This window comes from Olea europaea, unplaced genomic scaffold (assembly GCF_002742605.1).
Source record: "Olea europaea var. sylvestris unplaced genomic scaffold, O_europaea_v1 scaffold227, whole genome shotgun sequence".
Lineage (NCBI taxonomy): Eukaryota > Viridiplantae > Streptophyta > Magnoliopsida > Lamiales > Oleaceae > Olea > Olea europaea.
Window position 1 is genome coordinate 489872 of NW_019240764.1, and position 9730 is coordinate 499601.

Below are 9730 nucleotides of genomic sequence, written 5' to 3' on the forward strand. Positions count from 1 at the left end.
AATGAGTTGGTAATCACGTTTTGAAGAATTAAATTATTTTCATCCCATAAAGATCGAATGTTGGAAAATCTATACTTCAAGACGTCCTTAAAATACTTTTGAAGGTAATTAATTATGGCTTCTTGCAGAGCAGCCTCTTGGGTAATTCCAGGCGGAGGACCATAAATGAAAAAACAAATTGATGGAGCCCGATGATTATTTGTCTGTGAATGCGGCATGCCAACTAAAGTCGACGAAGATGGAATGACAGAGACTCCTTGATTGATCTCTGAAATGTTAGCTCTCACACTCCCTGAATTCACTTCATCTTCAATATTAAAATTATCCATGATAAGTACCGAAATATCTCCATTGATGATGCACGGATATTTGCAAGGAGGGACATGAAAATCATGAATATCATATATTCATTGAAGTGCACCGATTCGCCCATCATTCTCACCAGTCTGATCTTGCAAAAGGTTTGGATTCATAGAGAAATTTAGTTCTTCATGGATACTCGGAAAACCTACAAAAAATGAAGTATGATTTAAAAAAAGGGTAATAAAAGAAAAGAAAAGAAACGATTGCAGCAAACGAAAACATGGAATATACCTGCATTTCTTGTCCTAGGTGACATGTCTAAAAATTCACCGTCTAATGGTGTGTTCGGGAGGCTGATGTTAATATGAGAAGCTCCAACTTCGTCTTTTGAAGGACTGGAAATAGCTTGAAGTGGCCTCGGTTCTTTCGGTCGTTTGATTTTGTATATTCGAGAAAGAGGAGCCTGAAATTGAAGATTGTGACAGAAAATGAAAAACAATAGTACTTTAAAAAAAGAACTATACCTGATCTCTAGAACTTTCGTCTTCTAGAGTTAAAGTTTTTCTTGGTGCTTGTGATGCTCGATCTCTAGGACTACTGTGATTTGGAATCAAAATCTCATCTAGCACCTTATCAGCAAGCTCAGAGGTAGCAGCAATCTTTGCTGGGGGAACTATAATTTTAATGCTCTTAATACCTCTTTCATTTTGCTAGTTTGGATCCCTCTTTCGTAAAACCTCTTCATGAGCAACATTTGGAGGGTCTAATCCTCTAGCTATAACCCTGTTATGTGTCGAGCCAAGAATAAAGTCACGACTCTCACTAGAAAATAAGACTTGTACCTGGACCCTGGTCAAGAGTGGCAACACTTCACTATTCCACCAAGCTTTGTATTCAACATCAACATTTTGATGTATATCCCTCACACACTCTGGAATATGAAATACAGACCCACTTTTCGTCCGAGTCAAAAACAACCAAATTCGATATATGTCGCCTACATTGGGGGCAATGCCCAACTTTCTTGGTGAGCCAGAAAGTTTATGTCTAAAGTCGAGCTGTCTCGCAAACTTGTGAGGATTATAAGCCTCAAGAATGAAATGTGAATTTCCTCGACAATAAGAAATAAATCTAGATTGAATACTCATCATAAATTCTGAAGTATTTGCAGACCTCAGTTGGTCATCCACAAGTACATCAAGATGAGACGATGAGGATAACAGATTCTAGCAAAAGTCATTGGTGTCCATCGTTCTACGGATAATATTCCGACAATCAAAAATATTTTTCTCCCAAGACTGAAAATCATTCAGAGTGCCAGCATATCTTCGAATTATAGGACGAGAATAGCTCTTGTTCACATGAGCATAAACACCTTGGACATAATAAGTTGCCGTCCAAGCATAAAGAAAATGTCCAGGAAATGATTGTAAAATTGAGCCAAGGTATGAGTTTTTTTGATAGTTAGATGTTCGTGTAAGTCCTGTATAAATGCTTGCTAATATGGGTAGAACCAAGCTATAAGTATACTTGCTTGCCATCCTAAAAGATGCTTTAAAAGTTCCAACTGTTATACATTTATCCCCAGATAGAAGAACGAAACGACAAAGCCATAGGGAGAGATAAGCTGCTATCTCCAATTCTTCTTCTTCTTCTTCTTCTTCTTCTATAGACAGAGATACTGGCAGTTTGCTCCAATGACGTCGATCTCTACAAGTAATGTCTCTCGGTTTGTCAGACTCCACGAGCCTCTGTATTTCCTTCGATGCTCTTTGATGACGTCTCTTGAATGATTTAAATTCATAACATTCTTATAATTTTTGTGTTGTCGAGGATTTTGGACACAATCATTCTCGTGAAACCAAAAATTAATTCATTCTTCGTGAATAACCCTGTCAGATTCATTCGCATGGACAATTAATGCTAATATATTAAAGAGGTACAGACAAGACTTGGGAAGATGATCCATCAACTCTGAAAGGCTTGAGACTATTTTCTCATAGTAATAACCCATGATCGAAAGTCTACTTATCTCGCGGATGTCTCAAAGAGAAATGCCAATTTCACCATTGGCAGTCACAAAGGTATTGGTCTCTGAACACCAAACCTCACAAGAGCTCTATAAATAGAGTTTGGGCAATGATAATCTTTTGTAGCAGAACTGACTGCAAAAGCTAACTCGCAAAGATTCCTTTTGAGTAGAAGTTTTTGGACCCATAAAGACCACTCCCAAAATTTTGGAAGAAAAGAAATCTCTCCTCAACTGACTAGTGCGCTTCCTCATCGTATTTCTCTATTTTCAATTCTCTCACAAATTACAGCCTTTGGGATGCACTCCATGCTTTGAGAATGATGAGGTGGAAGACACAGAAAGGTAAGATGACTGCTACAACGGTTGGACTTGCTGACATCCAAATTCTCAAGAAATTCACTAATGTTGGACATATGCAACTCCGACAAGGGCTCCAGAAGATCAGGGAAAGGATTTGTAGTTGGCTTATGGACACTAAATTTAAGTTCACTCCATACGCCAGTCTGAGCATGGTACTTCACATCAGTATCTTTGAAATGCAGATAATTTTTTCCTTGATTTTTAAACTCAACAATTTCGTGTATGTCAAAGTACACTTTATCATTCATTACAACTTATTCTAGCTATGCCTGCAAAAAAAAAAAAAAAAAAAGAGAGAAAGGGAGGTAAATCTCTTAAATTGGTTTATCGTCTAAAATCAAGAGTCTCCCAAATATGTAAGCAGCCTCTACAAAAAGTGTTTTGGACAGTCGAAGTAACAGGTCCTTGGTCCCAAACAAGAAGTACCTTGGACTGTCGTAGGAACGGTCATTGGTCCTCAACACAAAGTTTCTTGGACAGTTGAAGGAATAGGTCCTTCGTCTTTAACACAAAGTGCTTTGGACAATAGAAGGAGCCAATCCTTGGTCCTTAACACAAAGTGCCTTGGATGGTTGAAAGAACGGGTCCTTGGTCCCAAACATGAAGTGACTTGGACGGTCGAAAGAACATGTCCTTGGTCTTCAACACAAAATGCCTTGAACGATTGAAGGAGCAGGTCCTTGGTTTTAAACACGAAGTGTCTTGGACGATCGAAGGAACAGGTCATTGGTCCTCAACACAAAATGCCTTGAATGGTCGAAGGAGCAAGTCCTTGGTCTCAAACATGAAGTGCCTTGAACGGTCGAAGAAGTAGGTCCTTGGTCTCTAACAAAAAGTGCATTAGATGGTGAAAAGTGACAGTCTTTAGTCCTCAATGTGTATAAAGGTTTGCAATTTTAAATTTATTCATAAGCATATATTTCCTGAACTCATAAAATAATTGCAAAAAAAAAAAAAAAATTTAACATCTACACAAAGAAAACTTTGAACCTCAAAATCCTTGATTCGCTCCAAAAAGGTTGAATCCCTGCAGTGTAAAAAAAAAAAAGAAAAAAGAAAAAGTTAGTTTCAACTTTGTTCAAACAAAAATACAAAAACAATAACAATAATAGTAATCAACCAAAAAATAAATAAATAAATAAAGGAAAAGAAAAAAAAAACAAAACATGAGAAAAAAGGGGGGAGGGGCTTACGTGTAATATATATATATATATATATATATATAATGTTAAGGTTTCTGCCAAACAGAAACCAAAGTGCCCACAATTTGGTCACTTTTGGTTTCCGCCGCCCAGATGACGGAAACCAAGAAACGTATTAATAATAATAATAATAATAATAATAATAATAATAATAATAATAATAATAATAATAATAATAATAATAATAATAATAATAATAATAATAATAATAATAATAATAATAATAATAATAATAATAATAATAATAATAATAATAATAATAATAATAATAATAATAATAATAATAATAATAATAATAATAATAATAATAATAATAAAAGAAACGTATTAATAATAATAATAATAATAATAAAAGGGGGTCACGTCAAAAAAAAAAAGAAAAAAGGAAAAAGAAAATGATTTCTACTAAGCAGAAGCCAATTACTGCAGAAACCATAATGTGTGGAAACCAACAAAAAGTAAAATAATATTATAAGAGAGAGAGAAAAAAAGAGAGGGGGGATAACAAGAAATGAAAAAAAAAAATCATTTACCTCTATTTGCAAGATTTAACAGACTTGTTCCCAAGTCTTATAATTTCTTCGCATAAATAGGCGTGTAACGGGCTTTTCTTAGGCCCAATTTACCATAAAACATAAAAAGCCTAATCAAATAAAATTTGTTATGGGTCGTATAAAATAAATAAATAAATAGATAATCAAAATTCGACAAAAAAATTTATTATTCTCAAATTCAAGGGACTAGAATTTTATTAAATTCATTCTCAAATTTTTCATCAGTTTTAATTTACTAATAGGATGTTTGAGATCAAATCAAATAAAAAAAAATCGAACAAATCAAGAAATTCGAAATCAAGATTTATTAATTTATTTATTTCATAATAAATAAATAAATCTTGAGAGTCATTTGTAGACATAAATAAAATAAAATAAAATGAATTGGGCTGATTCAAATCATTAGCCCAATTAAATTTTTAGTCTACTAAAGTCCATAAAACCCCGAAAACCCCTATCAAATTTTAAATAAATAAACAAACAAACAAATAAATAAAATCATAATTACTCAATTATTCATTTTAATTAAATATAATTGAGTAATTACCAAAATTAGCACAAATTCTCCCCTATAAATAGAACCAAAATCTTCTTCGAATCAAACAGATTCACACTAAGTCCAAGAAGATCAAAGTCTTTTTCAAATCAAATCAAATTCAAGTTCAAGCCTCAAGATTCAAGTTCTGAATAAGTCAAGTCTCGACAAATCAAATTTTCAACAAATTCTCGAAGACCAGGATTCAAGCCACGTGGCCCATTGTCTTCAAATATTCATATTATTAATCAGGAGATTTTTGCAATTTTGCAATTACAAGAAGGCTAACATCACTTGTATTTTTATCAAAAATACAATTTGTAACGATTTCTGTATTTTAATACATGAAATTTCGTCGTATAGTACCACCTTTATAGAGCTGAAGCTTTTCTCTTAAAAGTTTATGAAAAAGAGAAATGCATGACCATAAGAGCGCTAAACAATATTGTATGGAACTTGGAACAATTAATTCTCGTGTGTGTGATTTCATCGATATCATCACAAGGAATGATAGGTTCAAAGCTTTTATGCTACCTAGAATTTCAATGATGACTTTGTGAGATATACGCTAAAGTTGGGTTCAAATCAAAAGATATCCATACTCTATACATAAATATTATTAAACTTGAGTTTGAACTTATTTTATATTTGAGTAAGTGGAAGATTGCTGGATATTATTCAAATTAACAATTAGGAGTAAATTTGAAAGTGATGAGAGTGATCAACCATGAGAAAAACAAGCGGAAACAAAACGAGAACAAAAAATGGTAGAAGCAGGAAAATGGCCTGGGCGATTGCCCGGCCTAGATTTTGAATTACGGAAGCCAATTTTGTAAACGAGCGATCGTTCGGTTTTGTAATGGGTGATCACCTAGCACAATTTTTTGTTGCTTAATGGCTTTTGAATTTCAGCTTCATTTTGAAGGGTTTTTACCTCTTTTTGGCTTTATATTTGTACCTTTTCGTGCATATAGGCTTTAGTATTACATAAATGGATGTTTTACATTTCTATAAAGATATCCAAAACATCAAACTCATTTCACTCGTATCCAAATCAAAGATGAAATCAAGGCTCCATATTTTGTTCTTATATTTTTTTTTCCAAGTTTCGTTTTGCTTGATTCAAACTTGGATTTAAATTTTGATTACTCCTATAAATTATTTACCATAAATGCTTTCAAACATTTATCCAGGTAGTGGCAAATATCGATTGGGTACAGTGATTTATAACCATGTTCAAACCTTCCATTTTGATGAAATTCTTCTTCTTGATATATTCTTGTTCTTCATCAACTTTTCTCACCAATTGTGTCACAAGATAATTATTAGAACTTGATATAGAGTTGCTAGATTAATTTGTTTTAAACTAACGATTGACATATGGACTCTTGCTAGCCTATGGAAACAACTGAACAGAAAAATATAAAATACTTCACGAGATGCAAGTCTAACCTATAATATAATGAGTATTATTTAAAATCACTAATTTTAAGCACCAATTTAGGTAACAATTGCATAACGTTAAATGATATGTTCACTTAAATATAATATCATATGATTTATTTAATTGAACCTATCAAGTATGATTACAAAAACTGGTGCTAAATAACATTATTTCTAATATAAGAACTCAAAATAAAGAAAATCCACTAGACTACGGATCTTTAGCAGATCTTGCCAACAAAATCTTGGTAAACAATGCAATGGTGTATATATGGAACGAGTATTACAGCTAGGAAAAGTAAATGAAACGACTCAAAGTCTAGTGGGTTACACATTGTAATCAAGGTAACAGCAATAATTCACAAGGCAACATACTAGTTGTGAAGGTGAACACAAAAATGCTACAAACTTACATGTATATAAAAACTAGAGATATTTTTTTTTTCTCTTAGTATTAAACTGGATGGTATTCTCTTTAAATAGACTGTCAATCCATCTTACCGAACATTCGCAGTACAGTTTCCATAATTTAATACATAAAAATATAACATGGATGAACGCAATACCCTTTTTTTCTGAACGAGGGTAAAATCACAAATTACCAGCTCTACATTATATCTGGATTCCTCAACCATAAAACGTTGGTCAAATGGCAAATAATGGGCAATAATTGACAAACAAATATTGAGACTAGAATGGTAAGTTTTGACAGAATTTTCAACTACACAATACCTAAATTTTGGAGTTCATATCACTACTGGTTAGGTTAAGCCACTCATTCTCAAAACTCATTGCCCACTTTGCTCGTTATCTGCTTGGCCGGAATCCTGACTGCACCTCGGATCATCCTGACTGGAACTTTCACCAAGTTTCTCCTGCAAAATCATATTTGTGGAAGAAAATTTTCATGAGATTGTACGCCTCAGCATTATTATCTTCGAAGACAAAACAAAGAGCAAAAGAAATTAAACTTATAGAGAAATTCCAGTTAGTGTACTTGAAATTTTTAATTTTAATCGAGTCACTCATTTTCCATGTTGATTGCCACATCTGCAACCATATTGGAGTTTTTCATTAGATTGGCTAGGGAATGGACAGAGTGACTACATTAAAACTAGTTATAAGACTAGTAATCAGTTTGAGACCAAAAAAATTGTACAGTGACTGAGATGAGATTACTCTACAAGTCCAGTAAATGCAAGTGAATTTACCTGCTTTTAAATAGTTGTTAATGAAAACATCAGGGCGTACGAACATGCTTCAATATTACCATCGGGAGCTAGCTTAAATCTTAATATTGATTTGCACCAAGATTTCTGGTAAGATTATAAACCCAAATATTGGATAATACCTTCAGAGATGCATTCTGGGCACAAAGTTGCTCATACTCGCTCCGTATACGAGCCACTTCTGCTCTAAGAGACGAGTTTTCTTCTTTTAAAGCTACAGCATGCTGGGCCAGCTCGTCGCATTCTGCCTAAAATCCAATATAACAAGACATAGAAACAGCATTAAGGTTTGCACGATAACTAGTGTGTGCATAGACTAAATTAGCTGTGAAATAACTCGTACCTGCTTGCGCAGTCTGGATCGGCGAGCAGATTCCCGGTTTGATTGCTTTCTTCTCTGTCTTTTAATCTCCCTTTCATCCTGAATTTAGAAGTAACATGAAGGCATTCAAGTAGCTAGTCACTCGAGGAGATTAATGGGGAAAAAAATTATTTTGCCAAGGAAAAGAACTGATATCCAATCATGGACATAAAGAACATTATGGACTGCAGGAAACATTGACCAGTAAAGCCAAAATAACCAACCTACATGATCATAAGCATTGTTCTACAGTCCCCTTTGACTTCACTCATAAGGGTCCACAATGAACGGAGTTGACAGTACATTTTCATAGACACAAGTCCATTTCACGTTTAGAAGGCCAATTCAATTTACAAAGCATTTTAATAAATGTACATAAAACCAAACAGGAAATAGTTGAGTGACATTTCATAAAACCTTTACGAGTTTTTACCTTTTTCCTTTCTGATCCTATATCAGAGTTCTCTATTATGCAGTTATGAATTAACGTGTGATGATAAGAATAACAAGAAAACCAGAAAATAGAATAAGACAGTGAGGAAGATCAACCCATGTTTCAAATTCAGAAAAATCCAACCATAAAAATAGGCCACTTTTCCCAACCTTTCTATCATACTGCAAACCAATAGTACTCTTTCTTGCATTGCAGAATGACAAGGAAACTAACTTTTTTGAATCTTACGTGTATAATGCTTCGAGAGGAAAAGGCTATTTAAATGGCTTAACTTTACCATTGATGAAAATAAGTGATACAATGGTAGCTTCAATCCTAACCTTTTATTGTCTATTCTTTTCATGTTCTTTTACATTTTATAGCATCTAATAATTAAGTTGGATTGTTGGTCAAGCACACACCCCCTTCTCCTAAATGCCTACATCACAAAGCACAAGGATTTTAAAACCTAAAAATAAAATATCAAAAAAAGGGGCAAACAAACCGTAGTATTTGCTTTGAAATATGGGTTACATTAGATAATGGCGATTCAAGCCATTTGGTGGGAGGACAAGCTTAAACCAATAAAATAATATCAAGACTGAAAACACAAAAGGATTATTGTGGAGACAGAAGTAAAACACCAGAGACTTGGTAATCAATTATAGTAATCAATTGATATGTTTCCTGAAGAACACAGGTTACTCATAAACTCTTTAAATCTAATAATTCCAAAACCCACTCTAACTAACACAACTTAACCTCTACAGAAAAGTCATTCACAATCTGGCAGAAAAACCCAAAAAGCATACGAAAACTGGAGTCTAAAATATAAAATATAAAGTAACCTAAAACTGCCTAAGTCAAGTCCAATAAGAAAATAATACTATTCTAAGCAGGATATAAAAATTTAAACTTCTGCTCATGCAAGACCACTCACGAGAATATATGCCTTGCCTCGACACACACTGCCTCATGTGCTTCTATATCATGACACTGACTAGCAACAAAGAAGGGACATACTGATAATTTCACCGTTAGATTTTCTTGATAGCAGTTAGGATGCATTACACACAGGATTTCTTCTGTTTGTTTCTCCTTGGAGTTAAAAAGTCGTCTACTGGGAAGCTTTGAAAAGGGCCACAGAACTAGTTGCCTTTTCTGTCTAGTAACAATATCCCCTGTTAACATTCTCCACTTATTTGACCTAGAAGCTTTCGAGCCCAAAGGTAGGAAGACCAATTATTCTGATTAAATGACCATGGGTCTCATTCTCTT

General features: G+C 33.7%; 1 long non-coding RNA gene across 1 annotated transcript; it reads right to left on the minus strand.

Moving 5' to 3' along the window:
- Nucleotides 1–6979: 6979 nt before the first annotated feature.
- Nucleotides 6980–9577, minus strand: LOC111381235. The gene is made up of 3 exons (XR_002700295.1): nucleotides 8002–9577; nucleotides 7781–7906; nucleotides 6980–7304 (listed from the first exon to the last, which is right to left on the minus strand). It is a non-coding gene; the product is annotated as an uncharacterized LOC111381235 (long non-coding RNA).
- Nucleotides 9578–9730: the final 153 nt, after the last annotated feature.